At 35.9% G+C, this 18,850-nt stretch overlaps 1 protein-coding gene and 1 non-coding gene across 3 annotated transcripts in view; both read left to right on the top strand.

The window, feature by feature from the left end:
• Positions 1 to 1,896: 1,896 nt before the first annotated feature.
• LOC134531879 (ATP-binding cassette sub-family C member 4-like) overlaps positions 1,897 to 18,850 on the top strand; it is a 108,214-nt gene continuing 91,260 nt past the window's right edge. Inside the window, exons 1-2 of one of the 2 annotated variants that reach the window (XM_063367889.1) lie at positions 1,897 to 2,686; positions 9,764 to 9,810. The gene's annotated coding sequence lies outside the window, so the exon portion shown is untranslated. The remainder of the gene's footprint in view (positions 2,687 to 9,763; positions 9,811 to 18,850) is intronic. The other variant, XM_063367888.1, reaches the window with a different exon arrangement.
• On the top strand, positions 3,427 to 3,498 carry Trnaa-cgc (transfer RNA alanine (anticodon CGC)). Its single transcript has one exon. It is a non-coding gene; the product is annotated as a tRNA-Ala (tRNA).

Below are 18,850 nucleotides of genomic sequence, written 5' to 3'. Positions count from 1 at the left end.
GCGGGTTACAGAACACGCCAAGAGTCATGCAAACTGCAAAGTTGATTTTTTGACGTCACAACGTCTAATAAATCGATCAACGCCGGCTGCACGCACGAAAAAGTGTCCCGTTACGCACGTTGTCCCGTTACGCATATTGTCCCGTTATGCTGTGTTCCGTTACGCTCATTGTACGCTTGCGCCGCATCTATCTCTCTTCCACTCGATTGGAACAACCATCGATTTGACGTTTTCGAGGCACATTAAACTTGAAACACTCCCATTCGTTTCCTACTTTTCCTATCATCGTCCTATCTTTAACAGAATAACACATATTGGAAGAAGTTAAATAGCAAACATGTATAAAAGTTATAGTTAAAATAATCTCTTCGTTAAAGTAATAAACATATTTGAATTAATGAGTGCAAATAAAAGTAAATTTATTAATTAAATTGTTCATTTCATTTCACTCCTTCTTTGTATCCATAAAAAATAGTGATAATTCAATAAAATTGATTCAATTTTATTTATAAAAGCATGCAATCATTTCATCAATGTTTTGTTATGACGTTGTCACGTTAAACTATCTTCCGTAAACCGACTTTACAGACAAACAATTTTTTTACAATAATTATGTAAGGAACGCCTAGAGCAGTGTCATTTTACACAAGACAAAAAGGGTGTTATTTTGCACTACGTTACACATACGTGCACTGCGTAGTTACGTAGACAACGTGTGTCTTCATTTATATCAACCTTACTTAAATCACTTTCCCAAACAGTATAAAAGTGTTTATGTCCATTTTTAAAGTTGAATATATCGTTCATTGTTGGTGTTGTTCTACAACAAAATTGTGACTTTATACATGCCTGTGTAGGTTAAAATATACCTAACTACATCAGCGTATATATATCTGCCACCTACATCGGTGTATAAATCACATGCTTTTTTTTACGGTGTGGTTTGAGTGGCTCTAAAAAACAATATGTAGGTTTCTCATTTGTAACCAGCAGATAACTTTTTTTTTTTTTTAACGGCCAGCAGTCAAAATGCTATCTCGTTCTGTTTCGACGCTCCGAAAAACAAAGTGGAGGAGACGTGTTTGTTTGAAGAGCAGTGCGCGTGCCGGTGTTCCACAGAGTGCTGACCTCTGGTTAGTCGTCGCGCGCGGAGGTCGGTCCAAGCCATCATGGCTGCGTATCGGCCGTCGTCTGAACACATCTCCACAGACCAGCGGGCTGATTACGACCGTACAGTCCGCGACACGAGAACACGGTACCCTACATCGAGTATACGTGCAGTTTCCCGCTGAGTTGATTACGAAAACAACATTTTTTCGTCAAACCCAGACCTTTGATGACGTTCTGACGGAAGAGTGTTTTTTTTAAGCAAGTGCCGTTTTGAAATTTGGCCGCTGCAGCACTGTTGTTGGCATTACGCTCGTGCGGTCTGTGTATACCTGCATGTGTTGGCCAGCCACATGCACCATTACGGAAGCATTCGAACGTTTCTGCCTTTGTCTGTGAGTTTTTAAAATGCCTCCGCCGATTGAGAATCCCGCTTACCGTGAAATACGCGCCGTGATTCGTTTCCTTAGTGTTTAAGACGTGCCAGCGGCTGAAATTCATCGTCAGATCAGTGAAGTGAGTGGAAAAAAAAAACGTTATGAGTCATAACGTTATGACCGATTGAATGGCCACACGAATGTTAATGGTGAGGAACGAATTGGGTGACCTGTCGTTTCTGAAGATTTGGTGCAGAAAGTTGACAGAAAAGTAAAAGAGAACAAAGTTTTACGATCGCGTCCTTATCTAAATGTTTTAATTGGAATTCTCTCGAAAAAGCATGTCCCAGAAATTAATTTCTCCCCCTGCATAGGTGTCACGTGATGTTTCTTGAATAATACTGTGTCTGTCCTTAATGTTTAAGAATTGTCCACGTTTCACAGTATTTAGTTAGGTTTCCTGTATAGAATAGCTGCAAAAAAAATCAGTTGTTAGGAATTTAAAGCTCACTTTCACATACATTACAAGTATTGTTTTAACATTATGTTATGAAGGTAAAAATAGACGTACAGAAAGTTATACTGTGTTTAAACTACAGTATATATGTTCGAAAACCATCAAGGTGTTTTGCGGTACCTTAAAATTAGCCGGTGTAATTGTTTAAGAGACAATTTGTTTGGTTTTTAGAACCGATTTTAGATCAGGTTTCAGGTGTGTGCTGCGCATTAACTGGCGAAATAAACGAGCGGAATAAGTAACTAGCCAATAATTATTATGGGGATGTAAAGCCTCGCGCACAATGAGTTGCGCACCGAGGTTGTTCCCGGGAGCTGTAAATCACTTAGCGCGCGTGAACGTTGCCCCGGGCTCGGGAGGGAAGATTTCACAACGTGTTGCAGCGAGCGGAGAGGCGCGTGTGTTGTTCCGCGGTGAGTCTGCGGATTGCCGTGTTTGCCGAGTCTGCGTGTGCTTTGTTTCCCCCCCCCGCAGGTGCTCCCGTCTGCCCTTGGAAGGCGGGAGGGAACTCGCTGTTAACAATGGTCGCGATAACAGCAGTTGTCTGAGTCGCTGGTTTAAACGTCGGCCCTGGCGGTCGCATCCCCGCACGGCCCTCCAGACCGCACGAGGGAGAGGATCTTCCTGGGCAGTGAACGAGAGACGTCCTGCCAGTTCCTGCAGCAGCACCTTCGCAGCAGCGTCAGTGAGTCATTACTTGTTCCACTCACTACTCTGCGGCCATTCGCGGTCATTTTCTGGAGAAAAAAAAAATCCATGAGCGTACTTTTAACGTGACAACATTGTCCCGTTACGCTCATTGTACGCTTACGCCGCATCTATCTCTCTTCCACTCTATTGGAACAACCATCGATTTGACTTTTTTCGAGGCACATTAAACTTGAAACACTCCCATTCGTTTCCTACTTTTCCTATCATCGTCCTAACCTTAACAGAATAACACAGATTGGAAGAAGTTAAATAGCAAACATGTATAAAATTATAGTTAAAATAATCTCTTCGTTAAAGTAATAAACATATTTGAATTAATGAGTGCAAATAAAAGTAAATTTATTAATTAAATGGTAGATTTAATTTCACGCCTTCTTTGTATCCATACAAAATTGTGATAATTCAATAAAAATGATTCAATTTTATTCATAAAAGTATGCAATCATTTCATCAATGTTTTGTTATGACGTTGTCACGTTAAACTATCGTTCGTAAACCGACTTTACAGACAACCGAATTTTTTTAAATGAGATATTTTATTTGAGTGAATGAACCTTTAATAAAAAATTCCATATGATTGTGTGCGTTAGCCAAAAATCACCTTGTGGAATACTTAATTTAAATGTATACATGGTTCATAAAGTACATGCCATGACATAGCACTTTATCACAGCAACTGAATAAGATAGTATATTTAAGATATCACTACACGCAGGGGGTGTAGCTCAGTGGTAGAGCGCCCGCTTCGCATGCGGGAAGTCCTGGGTTCAAACCCCAGCTCCTCCAAGCAATATTTTGCCAACCTCCAAATCACACACACATAAATATACTATTCCGAAAGATTAAGTAACCCAAACTATCGTCCGTAAACCGACTTTACAGACAACCATTTTTTAAGTTGCATTCAGTGTACAGAATGTATTGCAGAATAGTTTCATTTGGCACACCAACACTCTTGGAACGCCCCCCGATGGTCACAAGCAAAAGTGACTACACACGAGCTAAGGGCGCCAGGCGCGGGTCCGCCGTGTAGACGAAATAAACGAGAAAGTGAGCTCTACAAATCCGCGGAATTTGGTCTACAGATCGGCAACGGATAGGACCCCGAAATTCGTTCTCTAATAATACGGGATTAGCCTTGTCCTTTCGTGCGCTAGGAATACGGTTAGAGTACAGTGTAGAATATTTAACACCTAAGTCCTTATTTTTGTGTCTTGGAATAGCAGTCACACTTCTTCTCGGGATTATGAATAGTTAGTGCGCTCGGTATATTTTTAGAGTTGACACCTGTGGATTCCTAACTAGGATGTGCAACTGATCTCCGCCGCTCAAGGTACGCAGATTAAGTTTCAAACACATTCTGGTGTACAGATTGTGTCAAAAAATACTGGAACAAACTTTGGGGTGTAGGTTTCGAAAAATAAAACAATAAATAAATAGTGCCATACCAACATATATTTGTAAATGCCTTTTTTTAAAGTTATTATTAAAATAAAATATCTTAATAATGCAATACCTGTTTTTTTATCGTCCGCTCATTAGAAGTGTTCAAATTGTCCCCAACTAACAGAAACTCCCGAAAAAAATAATCACGTGGTTTGTTCACCGCCGGGCTCCAGGTCATTTAGGTCACTTCGTTCTAGACGCACTGTTTGATATTTGCCATGACTAATGGTTACTCATGTGAAGGCCAGTTGATGGCCTGCGCGGTCACCCGAACTCAATAATTTGGACATGTTACTTTTTATCCGCGGGGATAGGTGGGATAATTATGAGTAACAGGCGATTTGCCTAAAGGCGGTTTGCATAAACATGAATTCGTTACGGCGATTTGCCTAAAGTCATTTCGCCTAAAGGCATTTTGCCTAACGTCGAATTGCCTAACGGCTATTTGCCTAAAGGCGATTTGCCTAACGGCGTTTTCCATAACGGAGTTCTGCCTGACGGCGATTTGCCAAACGGCGTTTTGCCTAACGACGATTTGCCTAACGGCGTTTTGCCTAAAATGTTACTATGATGACAAAACCTCGTTTTGCCTAACGGTGAATTGCCTAACGGCGAATTGCCTAACGGCGTTTTGTTTAATGGCGATTTGCCTAACGGCGTTTTGCCTAATGGCGATTTGCCTAACGGCGTTTTTCCTAACGGTGATTTGCCTAACGGCGATTTGCCTAACGGCGTTTTGCCTAACTCCGATTTGCCTAATGGCGTTTTGCCTAACGGTGGTTTTTCCGATATTTCTCATCAATTAAATCATTCGTCATAAAATACTATTAAATTAGTTTTTAATAATTTTTGTGTTATCCTAAATAAGCGCATACTCTTGCTTTAATAAAAAAAACTGTTGGAAGGTTTCACTTTTGCTCACAAGAGAGCATCTTTGTGTGTTGTAGTTATAAAATGTTACACTAGAGTTCGTAGATGCAAACAAGCTAGCAGCATTTTCTGCCGTTCTCGCTGATGGTTACAAAATCTTCCACGTGATGGCATAAACATCTGTTTTGGAACTTTTCTTTCGTCTGAAATGGTAAGTTCAGGGACGGATCTAGAAAGTTCTGGCAAGGGAGGCAGCCTGACTGCCAGGTTTGAAAGGGGTGCCTGTGGTGTCGAACAATTTTTTTTTAAGTTTATAATTTAACAGTGTATAACAAGTAAAATAAACTATGTTATTTTAGCTTTCGTTTTCGTGGTTCTAATAAACTTGAACGCCTATAGGATTATATATAGCTACACAGTGCGTAAAATCAAACGTACACTATAAATAGTTTATGTGTTTTAAATCAAATTGTTTATGTTTATTGCTGGACGGTTGGTAAGATTCCGGAAAAGGGCTTGATACGTGGCGTTGGAAAGGAAAATGGTAGTTGTGGGTTGTGGGAAGGGGGGGGGGGGCTCAATTCACAATTTCTTCCCACTCCTGGTGACATACTATGAGTTCTCAATAAAATTTTCTTTTTAGTTAGAAACATAATTCTTTTAAAATTTACTCTGTTTTGAAAACCTTTTTCGTGATGAGTAGCTAATCAGTTATTGTGCTTATATTTACATGGGGAAAAAAATACGAAATATATGTCGCGTGTGTTATTTCAATTTCCTCTGATTACATGTAAACAATGGCCGTACAGACACGTCTTGTAAAGCCTGGTTCACATATAAGCAGATCGCGCCGACCAGACCGAGCGGGAAGATGACAAGCCCAGTCAGAGCGCGTCTGCGTTTTCCGCTCGAGCCCCCATTTAAAGGTGACTCACGCCGATATTATTTGCGCACCGAAAAAGCAGACTTCATTGATAGTTACCAGAACATCGTTTCACACGTTTTGAAACCTATCTTTTGTGATCAGTGATATAGAGTGTAGTAAAAGTACCTTACAATGAATAAATTATTGTAACTATATGAAATTGGCAAGTTATAATACTCGTTTCACTCAAAAACTAATTAAATATATTTCGTTTTGAAAGCGTCTGATAGGTAGCACTAACTTTTCAAAATTTTGAAATACACCAAATTAAGAATATAATAGTTTTCCCACTATTTAGTTTAATTTTTTTTGTGGTATTCGACTAAATACTATTCAGCAAAATAAAATTTAGGCCTACGTCTTTTTTGTTGTATAGCAAACACCTCGAAAGTTTATATACGAAGAAACAAGTGGCCGTAAGCAGACATCTTGAATCTAAACATTGAAACTAATCTGCTTCATGTAAACGACCATATATGTCCACTCTGTCTGATTGGCGCGATCAGCGTACATGTGAGTCGGGCTTAACATCATGCTTTAGGCACTGATGTCTCTCGTATACTTGGTGTAGCTCGCACCAGCTGGAAAATTAAGAACGCTAGAAGTTCGTTGACCCAAGCTATTTAAATGATACAACTTAGCAGTAGCTTGTGAACTAAGAGCGCTATTAGTGCTTTTTGATGCTCGTGTTGGTATATTATGATGCGTCATATAGCCTAATTAAAAAAAATTAGGTATTAAAACGAGCAAGTATAACTGTATAAATGTAATCGTGTACAACACTAGAAGCGCAGCGAGTTTCACTGCGCGTAAAGAAATATTCGCGAAGTTGCAAGACCATTCTTTATGTTCGTGATATTAAAATACAATCTAGCAAACTTCGTAATACAGGTTGCGTTAATTCCGAACAGTAATTTTTTTGATAATTTCTTCTTGACACTCCTCTTTTAAAACTTCACTTGTTCCTATTAAGAAGTGCAACAATTTATTATCGTAGTAAGTTCGGCTGTTTCCGCACTAAGCTGCGACTGGCCTTGAAAAAAGCGGCGTAAAACAGTTACCCCATCTAATCTCTGACGTCAAAGCGATTGTTTAACTCGTTTGATGCGTAATGATTGTTATTTTAATGTGTTACGTAGGGCAAACATTACGGTGGGAAATCTCATAACAAATGCATTTGCCAATTAGATTATTTTATGTTAGGTAAAGATAATTTTGGCACAATTTCTGAATAATCGATACGAAAACTTTAGCAACTAGCAGCTAGTGGTGAAAAGGCAGGTGTCTTCATGCAATTTATTATTATATTATGACACTGCAAATATGTTTCTACATATTTTATTCAAGTGTCCTTGCAGTGAATAATTTTTCTTATTATCAAACTTTAAATACCGTATAATTTAATTATTGAATTTGTGTCAATTATTATCTTAATAATTTTATATTACTTATAAATAACTTCCAAAGGGGTATACCAAATTTACTTCTATTTTTATACAAAATATTTGTACAAATTGTGCATATTTTAATTTTCAGGTATCAGCAGGCACATATGTATAAACCAAATTTGGAAGAGACCAATATGATTTGAAAATGCTTTTAACATACAAATCAAATAATCTCCTAAATTTATTTATTTTGTTACCCCCTGTTTCGTGCTAATGTGTGAGATAGTAAGTACCTACCAAATAAATAAAATATGTATGATCACTTTTGCTTTTAATTGTAATGCTATTTGATTAGAAGTTTAGGCCAATAATCTTTATGCACGTCTGCTAAGCGAAATCTTCTAGTAGTCCAGGCAGATAAAAAATTATAGGTATGATTCTCAGATCAATCAGTTTTTTAAAGTAAATTTAGATGTTTAAAAGATGTTTTACGTTATTTAAAAAAAATTTGAAGTGTAATGTAATAATAAACCCTTGCTCGATTTTTTTTTGCTAGGCATTTCTATCACTTTTCATATACTCTCAACAACTGGAATATCACACTGATTACAACGAGTAGCCCCTGATTTTTCGGGTGAAACAGTAAAGGTAGCATTTTTATTTCACAGTATAATTAGATAATAAAATGGCCAATAAAGTGTTAGTATCAACTTTCATCAAATATAATAATAAATTAACGGTGTTTAAAATTATATATTATTTCCAATTTATTTTCGGCACCGTAATACATTATAGCAGTAAATTTGGTTATTCAGCTCGTTTGACAAAAATATTCCAGTTTTTATCGTTGTTATTCATACGACCATTAATGAAATTCCCGCAAAACTGTGTGTTAGCCAAACATTTTGAAAAAATCCATAACTCCCAAAAAAATCACCAATCGCTCAAAATACGTGAGGGTGTTGGATATATCCTGATGTCCTGTATCGCCTTGCTTCAACATGGCACTAATTTTTTGAGCTACCGGTAGGATTTCATAGCTAAGAAGAGTGGAAAGGAGTTTAAAAAATTGTTCTCAGTAGATCTGAAATGAAATATTTTCTCATACTCATTGCTTAAAAAAGCTAACGATATCAATGTCTCAAAACCACTTTCAAAACCCAAGAGATACGTCGCAAATAATATTTTTATGACACAATAATTGGGAGAGAGGTGTCAATATAAAATGTTACAACGATAAAAAGGATGATTATTATCAAAAGAAAACGTTATCCGTACAACTGTATTATTTACGTACCCGAGGGACGCAACCAGTAAGGGAGCGGTTCTTGGGTAAGGATGTGGGAGGGAGTGATGCCTTTGAATGTATGTCTCAGCATGTTATAATTTTTTTCAAGGGACCAATCAGGGAAAAAATGTTATAAGCTATATTCTGTCTGTAATAGTGTTTTAGCTCCATCCCCAAGACGGCAGTGATGATGTACATGACGGTGTTACGCTTATACATCGGTACAATATGGCGTCCACTTCACTAGTGTTGCCGACTTAACCTGCTGTGCAAGTGTGTCGTGTAGTGCAGTGCAGTGTTGAGAGACGATTGCCCGTAATACCAGCCAGGATCAGGCCGAAATTGAATTACGTACGAACAGGAAAATGTCAATGGACGTGAGGTAGCACGACTGTACCGGAGAAAAGTATTAGAACAGTATTATATTGACTGTTCAAGAAGGATTGAGGTCTCAATCAAGAGATAATAAAAGAATTAAATAAATGTGTATTGATTTAATAATTATGAGCAGTACAAATATTTTATAAACATACACATTTTAAATTATCAACCTTAAAATTTAAATCCAATACCTTCCTTAAAAACTACAACCTTATACAAATGTACAATATTAATTACATAATTATTGTTCTATAGATAAAACGAGGAAGGAAAATAATGTATTTGCTAGTATTCACAAAGTCTCAGATGGCGAGCACAAATATTTATGTCAACGAAGTCTACATGCAAATTAAGTGTGTATTTACAAAACACGCCGCAACTTATAGTCCACAGGTAGTACCGTCTTTCCACTGTCTCGTATACAGACTCCCTAAGCTCCGACTTGCGCTCACAACGTTCGAGCAGGTACACTCGCAATTCACTTCGCCATCACTATGCCTGAGGTCACTTAACTGCAGCAACAACAACGACACATCAGTCGAACGAACAGGTACATATTTATACCACTCGGCCGAAACTCGATAGTGTTCTGACACAATCGGGCGTTTAACCAAAACAAGCTCACCGAAATAAAAAAAATTACGACCGATCCTTCCTTAACGGAAGCCACCGGCATACTTACCTCCCGCCACTTATGCCAAATTAAATATTACGTAAGTTGATATGATGTCATGTCCGCCATCTTGTTTCCAGATGCTGGAGGCAGTCATCTTGTTTTCGTCTGCTGGAGCCGCCATTTTGTAAGTTTATTTAGTACCTGCTAGAGTGCAGTATTCATTTATTGTCAGGTCTCCATCTTGGATGCCATCAAGAAATTTGGGCACCATCTTGGAATTCTCTAATTATTGAGCTAGAAATTCGGGAAAAATTCTAAAATTTATAAAAAAATTTGCAAATAATATACTGATTTATTCGATCTCGTAGATCCAATTCTTGATCAATTAATTTAAATAAATAATGACAGGTTCAAGAAATAAAACACCTCAAATTTTCAAATAAAAAATTTTCATTATATAATTTCTACTCTACTACAGGAACACTTGCGAAAGTTAACATTCTAATAAACATTTAGTTCTGCATTGGGGTGAAATGTGTAATTCTCAGCTCCAAATGGTTTATTCTAGATAGAGACCAGCCAGATCCTTTAGTGACATAGTCTTCTTCCTCCTGGCATAGTTTTTTCAATACCGTGTTTAACAGCTTGCTTCGTCATTAGAACTGTAAATAGTTGCAGCCGATGTCTTGAAGGCACATTTCTTCTCTTTGTCCTCGAACGGATGTGGCTTACCATAGATACAGTCCAGCCATAAGTTATATTTTAAAGGTACGTTCGTTGCTACGTCATCAGTAAGCTGATTGATTATGTCCTGCCTTATATCATTAAGAAAATTACAAATGTCTTTGACTCACCAAGCGTATTTACATAATAATAGTCTTTCGCCGTTCCACGAAATGCAGATTGCGCCAAGTGGAATCTTATTTGATGACTACGTAATATAAGTTTCAATTCTGTAGTATATATGCGTTAGAAGAAGTAAATCTACGTCTACCCAGGTGAAATTAGCATCATCCAAGTTTGTGGACTGTATATAATGAATTAAATTTAATAATAATAAAGTAATTTAATTAATATACAAAATTAATAAAGGACATACCATCGCTCGAATAAAAAACTTAACTTCATCTGCGTAAGTTAAAATTCATTAGTAAAAATAACTTTTGTATTAATAGTATGTGAAGAAATAAGAAACATAAGCTAGACGTGACAAACGAATCAAACGATAAACTGTTATTAGCGCTTTCAGTTCGCTACCCGCCACGCGCTCCATGACAGACTTAGAGAAATGACACACACTCACTTTCAGGTAGATTTAAAAGAGTTACCATGGTGCAAATTCCGGAAAAATTTTATATAGTTTTTCGTTTCATGGTCCATAGACCCCAAAACCACAGTCAACTCAAACGTTTATATATATATATATATATATATATATATATATATATATATAACTTTCTTGTGGGCAATTCAATTCCAAACTGATACATTAAATATAAATGTGAAAAATCTCGGTCGAGTTCGTTAATGGGCAATATCCGACCAAAGAGGTAGAAATTTGGAAGGTTTTTCAATAAACAGATAAATGGTTCTAACTCCCGTAATATTGAAAATATTACATCCGTTTGGACGTAATAAAACTCGTAGGAGTAATGCCAAATATTTTGTCTTAAAACGTTTTTGATATGACTAACCATAACTGCAAGGGGTTGAAAAAACAAGGGTTGGTGGACAAAAAATTATCATAACTCTGTTCGTAGGCATAACATCGAATTTGTACAAATTATGTATTTTTTTTATAATTTTTATCTAAAACTTTTGTCCAAATATATTTTTGAATAGACGAACCATTGATTCAAGGGTTTAAAAAAATAAGAGTTAAAATAAAATAAAAATTCATAACTCCCTCAGTTGGTACACTATCAAATCCATTTCGATTGTTCGTAAATTTTATAGTTTTTATCCTAAAACTTTTGTCTCAAACAATTTTTGATAAGACGAACCATTATTGCAGGGGTTTGAAGAAATAGTTACTTTGAAATCTACCTACGCCTGTAGGCTGTACCAAAGGGGATTTTTTTTTTATTTTCATGACCTATAAATTTTTGGTTGTTTGGTACCTACTACATAACCTAAAAACGAGTGATGTTATTTTGATAAAAATTTTCATTTTGGATGAATGAAGGGTACCCTATGTCCTTTTCTGTACCCCTGACAACGTGTATGCAAAATTTCATGATTATCGGTTAAGTAGTTTAGGCGTGAAAAGATCACAAACAAACAAACTCACTTTCCCATTTACTATATTCAATTATTAGGTATCGATTTGTTAATTAGTTACCTATTACATGTCAAAGTAACAAAATGATTTAATTGGTGGAACATGGCTTAAAAAATTGAAATCAATTAAGATACGTATATGAAATAATGTATTATGAAAAATCATACAAAATATAGACATAAATATGGATAACGTTATAATATTGGGAATTTAATCAGCTTCACTATTTTCTTAAATAGCAGTAATTATATTAGTCGCATTAAACATGGAGGTGAATGTTTCAGGTGGTTTTATAGTTTTTGATTCCGTCGCTACGAGCGCAACAGCACACTGTTCTGTTTCCATTTGCACAATCACAAAAATATCTTTGAATATCTTCATAGGTGTTCGAACATGGCTCATACTCGATAAAACAATTAAATGTGTTGCTGTTAATGTGCCTGGATAGTACCCATATTTTTATAATATTTTGGCGATCTTTTAGGAATTCAAGGTTTAATTCGTTGTCAGTAATTATTTCAGTAAGATAATATACTGCTTGTGCTAATTGATAAATGTAAGCAAATAATATTAATATTTTAAGGTCAGTTACACTCAGTTCTGAAAAATACATTAGGATATTTGAAGAAAATTTCGTAACAGGTTTTCTACGCTGATTCAAGTTCACATTTTTAAGCAAATCTTGCATTGCAAATTCTGCTGAGTGACAGTGAGCTTGTTTCGCGGCTCGTCGACAGTTGAAGCCCCTAGCGAGGCACGCGCCTGCTCTCAAATGGAACGGAGCTGGCAACACCGTATGACCACGTGGTCAAGCCGGTGCTCCCCTTCCCTACCCAAGGGAATGGCAAGTTTATGCCTGCCCAGTCAGGCATGCTGGCTTCAGCAAGGGTGTCTGGCAACATGCTGGCGACAGCAAGGGTGTCTGGCGAGCCGGCTGGTAACTGGGCGCTGAAGACCATGTCGATGGTCTGCAGCTGACCACACTACACGGTACACTATTACATCGTAGATGAATAGCAGTATGGAGCTTAGAAAGATACCAACATACATTCATGTGTGTAGGCTATATATATGTGTATATGTAAATAAATATTACATATATAATATGTATTGTTTTCTCCCAGCACATATAAATAATAACGTATAGCGTTTCTGTAAATAATAATTGCTTTTAATAAAGTTTTTTGTTGTTATTATTTTTTGTTTCCCTTACAAGAGAAATAAATGTTTAAAACTTGTATATGTTATCACACGTGATGATGTATCAGGAACTGCTGGTGTAGTGATGGAACCGCCTGTGTCCTATCACGATAATCTAGGTAAACTCCCTGGGAGGTGACCACAATTTCTCATGTGGATTTTCTTTCAGTGCTTCCAATGACGTCAACTATTTGCTTCGTCAGATCGACTTAATTGTATCCCCATCCTTTCATACACTCTAAATTGCGCAATAATTAATAACAATGAAATCTGTAAATCACTGAATAAATGTTTTAAAATAAATTTTAAAATATTTTAGTCCTCCTTTATAACAAATCTACGCCTGTAACTGCGTGCATTTAAGGACCTTCCCTAGCATTCTGTAAAATCTGTGTGTATACGATTTTTTTCCCACGAAAGAAAAAAATGCATTATCTACCATTGTCATCTTCTACTTTTTTCGTATCGCATATACTTACAGAGAGAAAAAATGGCGAAAATAGCGGAAAAGCCCATATTAAGAGCCTGGTTACTCAGTTCCTTAAATAAAATTCAAAATATACCTCATGAAATTAGTAGATTATCCTTTGTGTTTCATAGCTTCTAATAACACTACAGTGTTACAGATCTTGTTTGCTAGTAATTCGTATAGGCTTGGTGCGTGCCGCAGCATTGAATGCATTGCCTAGGTGGGGCAACTGCACAGCTCAAATATTTAACCTTAATACTAAGCGCTGCGTGCTACAAGAAAGGCCATGACGTAAAGAAAATGGCTATATAAAATGTTCTTCATTTATTTATAACTACTCATATATAACTAACATTCAATTACTATCCACGGAATTATTTCAAACTATATAACCGAGTAAGAGAAATCATTTTATAAGAAATTAAATAGTGAATTGTTACGCAATACATTACCATAAATTAGTTTTTGTATTCCACGTACTTTTATTGACTTACTACTATGTAGTAAAAAAAGAGATTTTTCTGGTAAGAATTTTTTTTTCTACTGCCAGCTTCTGTAAAACGAGATGGCAACAAATTTTAATAAATAATGCACCAAGTGTTCAAAATTAAAGCGAAAGTACAGTCTACTGCAACTGTACAAACTATAATTATACTCTGCATTAGCTACGAAAACAGTATTAAAGTGCAAGCGGGAACTCGTAGAAATCTTGCAATGAGAATACAGACATTGTTATGACGGGGCTATAACACATAAAAATAATAAATGAAATGGCATTAAAAAATGAAGCTCGATTCTATGCATTTAAATAGGCACACCTATATAAAATCGGTCTTAATATATAGTTACATATTCTAATAACCAATTATAATAGTATATTTTGGAAATATTGCACGTAATTTATTTGGTAATGTAACTTATCAGCTGTAATCGAACACGATTATAGAGTTCATTAATCTATGCCCACGCCGCTAACTCCACAGCCGTAGTTGCAATAGCAACCGTTGTTTGTTTATTTACATTTTTACGGTAATTTTAAATATTATTTTGGAGCTTAAACCTACTAAATATTAATTTTTGTGAACTCTAACGACGTTTTTCGCTTTAATTTACATTTTTCTTGACAGTTTAAGTTTTTAGGCCAACCAAGCTTTGTTATCTGAGCGCTGATTAGCTGCGGGGCCTTTCAACTTGTAATGCGTCGTTTGCTGAACTGTTTGGAATATGTTGTTGAAAAAGGTACGCCATTGTGTCGGCTTGACTGGTGTAGAGTTGGTGCAGGCCTCTCTGCACCAGGCATTTAAATAGTGATTTAGGGCGAGTGCGTGTGACGGGACGACTGCACACTTATATTGGTGGTGCAGTCTGTGCATATTATTTTCGCACGTTTTCGGCCGCAGTAAGATTTCTTCAGTTTAATTCCCAGTGACGCTTCGCAGCTAAGAGGTAGGCCCTATCGTGCATGTGTCACGGTACCGAGGCTATTGACGCCGTGTACCTAGTGTCTCAGATATTGCCCGCACGTGACCAAAACCCTTATTAACAGTACTTAAAATTAAAAAAAACTATCTTTAGAACATAATTTGGGCTGTTATTCGTGTATGTAATTTTGGCATAAAACATTTGATAGGCGACCGCCCCAGTAGTCCTAGGGATTGGAGTTGAACCCTACTGACTTGAGTGAGCCGAGGATATTATTATTTACCCTGAGATTAAAAACATTTGCAATATATGTGTCCATCCTACTGGCCACGTCTAGGGTTTTTTTTAACACTATTTTTTTTTTTTTCAATAGGCTTCGGACTGCATTGGTTTTTCTCATTAGTTTTTCGCATTATTAATTTGCATTCTATATTAATACTGTAATAACCTTGTTTGTTTTTGCCATAATTGTATTAATTTCAGTAACCAATTTTGACAGACAATATTGTCAATATTTTTCATGTTTTCCCACTTTGTGTCTGAGGATGAGATTTATTGTCATTTTGCATTATAAATAATTTACAATTTAATGGAATTTTAATCATTTCCACAGAATTTATTAAACGTTACAAGAACCCTGATTGCTCTTCATTCATGTAATTGTGATGCTCTTAAAACCTTATAGAATCCAGTTAACCTGATTGATAATTTAATTTTTGTTTTATTTATTTTCATCTAATTATCATGGTGTTCAATTACTTTTGCCTAGCCTAGTTAAATTTTGGTCAGTAGTTGTTTGTTTTAATTATTAATTTATGTAATTGTAAGAGTGTTTGTGTACTAAATTTCTAAGCAGTCTTTTTGGTTATTATACTGCTATTCACTGCATGTAAATTATATTAGCAGTTTTACACAGCAAATGAAAATTTATCTCACGTGTAATACATATACTATTTACACGTGTCAGTTTCGACCGAACAGCGAACTATTTACAACTGTTATGTTCGGACATATTAAAGCTGTACAAGACGTACCTATATGTAGGCTGAAACTATTTTATTTTAATTTGCATTCATATAAAAAATTATTGACCTAGCTGTGTTTTTCTCTATGCTAGCTGGATATAACAATGTGAAGATGCAATGTTTCAATTTATAGACATAATGGATACAACCTATAGAAGCTCTTGCTGTGATGGTTTAATAAACCAAGTACGGTAATAGGTGATTTACTATTGCGCATTCGGTAGCCCGCCGTCAACATTTGGTCATAGTTCAAAATTTGAAGTGCTGCAGACAATGCTGGCCATGTTGTTAACTAAAGCAATGTAAGTTTTATTTGAGCAAAGTTTAAAAAATGCAGATGTTGTGAATATGTGAAAGTGTGAAATGTCACTGATAATACATATTTGGAGAGCTGCAGTCAACTAACCGATAGGTCGATGACCTGATGATATTTTTTCTCATCTATTATATTTTCTGGTTTTTATTTGTGTCTAACACTGAAGCGTAAAGACTTTAAATTATAAATGTACAATGCTTTTGTAATATATCCAAATAGCTTCAAATTTTGCATTGAACAAAAGTTCTGAGATTTTTTTCTCTTATTACATCAATTTTTTATAATGTCAAATTATTGATCATGCCCTCTAAAAAAAAAGTGGTAATACATGAATTTCAGTCTGTTGAAAACATTTAAAATACAGTGTGATCATATTATTATTGGTTTGCAGACTGTTGATTGTCAATTGTAAATTGTTTGGTAATGTTCGGTATCCGCTAACAGTTGGCCAGCAAAGTCGAAATTTTTATAATTATGAAAATAAAATTAAAATAAAAAATATTTCATCAGACTCGCCTGAATGTGACGAAGTGGTGACTTTATCATTGTATTGGACACGAGTGTATAAATAAAGTCCATTGCACGCCTCTGTCCAAGTTTTCCATGAATGCGGATCGTAAATTTTTAGATACAGTTAGTGGGTGTGAAAATATCGTTTAAGAGATTCCTGACTAATTTAAAGTACCACTTCAATTTAGACTGATATTTATCTTAATTTCGTACCAACTTAAAATTTTTGCACCCATATTTAATATTTTCGTAAAATAAAAGCATTCTTCAAACACGTTGCAACGCCGTTCGTTTGCCTGGTAGTTGACAGTATTTAAAGCACCATTTCATTTTTTCTAAAGTTTTTTTAATGCGTTTTTATGTAAGCATTAAAACTATTTTATTGTGGTGCCATGGACTTACAACCATTACATAAATTACCCGTCTGGATTCATTACAATATTTTGAGACAATATGTAATCCACAAGTCCCCTAGGCGCCTCAGGGTACCTGAAGATGTGACCAAAGTTACTAGCAAATTGTCCGCCGTAGGTACGAACACGTTTAACGCCATAGGTACGGACACGTTCAACGCTAGATAAGCGCGATAAGGGGTCTACTGTACAAGATAGGCTAACTACATATTACGTGCCTGACATACTTGGCAACGTCGCGAGGGACGCAAGAGATAGAAGAAGGGGCGGAAGGACACGTCACGAGAGTGGGAATGTTTAATTGGCTATTGGTTCACCGAAGTGCAAGTGCCCTTGTCATAGTTTTTTTCACAAATACGTGTATTTTAATTATTGATTTACTTTTACCAAATATACTAATTGAAATTTCAGCGATTCTGTGATACCCAACCAACCTACCAACCTCTGTTTCCCGATACATTTTTAGATAATATTATTCATGAGAATTAATTAAGTATAAAAATTACTTCTTCTTACACTTTTTTTTAACAAAAATTGATTTTCAGTGTTAAGGTTGTTGGGAACCTCTATCGACAAAATTAGACATGTTTTTCCTATTGATAAAAGTCAGTAACAAAGATTTTATTGAAATACGCCAGGAAATGACTGCGCAAGGTATATACACATAAAAAAAATGCCTGGTATTAAAAATACAAATGTTATTCTTAACGGAAACAGATAAATATCATGACAGTGTGTTGTTTCCTAGATAACAGAATAAAATAGAAATATTGCATATTGCAACCAGTGTGAAAAAAAAATTAAAAAATTAAAAAAAAGGACGGAGATTGCAACCTCCATTTGAAAAGGACGTTACTGATGATTAAAACTCTTTGGCGTACTGATTGCGAGAATCGTGGGATATGTGAAGTTTCAGTATGAACTGATGTAAAACTTACAGCAGGCTGCTCAAAACATACCTACGCCCACTATACCGTACTATATATACGCTAGTGTTGCATTTTTTTATATCATTTAAATGTACCAATTTACTTGTGTACAAGGTTCAGATAATCTCCGGCGTTGTCAGTGCCGTAATATTGGCGGTAATTTCAACAACCCTTAAGAGTTAATTTTGTTAATGATTTCTCACGACGAACAACTTGAAAAATATAGTTTCCAGGGAGGTGGCAGCCTTAACTATATTTAAATGGTTGACTTATGATGATTCTATTGAGCACAATGGAATGGCTAAACCAAGCGCGATTACCTGAAATGTAAAATGAAGAACAGAATGTAAACCACGTGATGGCCGCCGATCCATCATATTGCCATCCGGGGCAGTTAGTGTGTGCGAGACCAGAAACCGAAGTTTCTATAACTCGCTTAGTGCATTGTAAATCAGGTGCACCCCACACAATTCAATGGGTTTTGTATTTTCGGATAGAAATTTTAACTGCGATCATTAGAACATGCAGCAATATGGTTGATTATACATGCATAAATGATACTGTTTTCAAAAATAAAACATGGGATCATCTATACAAATGGAATAAAAAATATTTGTCTTAAAACATACAAAATTACGATGCATAATATTGTATGATCA

Source organism: Bacillus rossius, chromosome 5, assembly GCF_032445375.1.
Source record: "Bacillus rossius redtenbacheri isolate Brsri chromosome 5, Brsri_v3, whole genome shotgun sequence".
In the NCBI taxonomy this organism is placed as follows: Eukaryota; Metazoa; Arthropoda; class Insecta; order Phasmatodea; family Bacillidae; genus Bacillus; species Bacillus rossius.
Note: the sequence above shows the minus strand (reverse complement) of the source record. Positions and strands in the feature narration are given on the sequence as shown.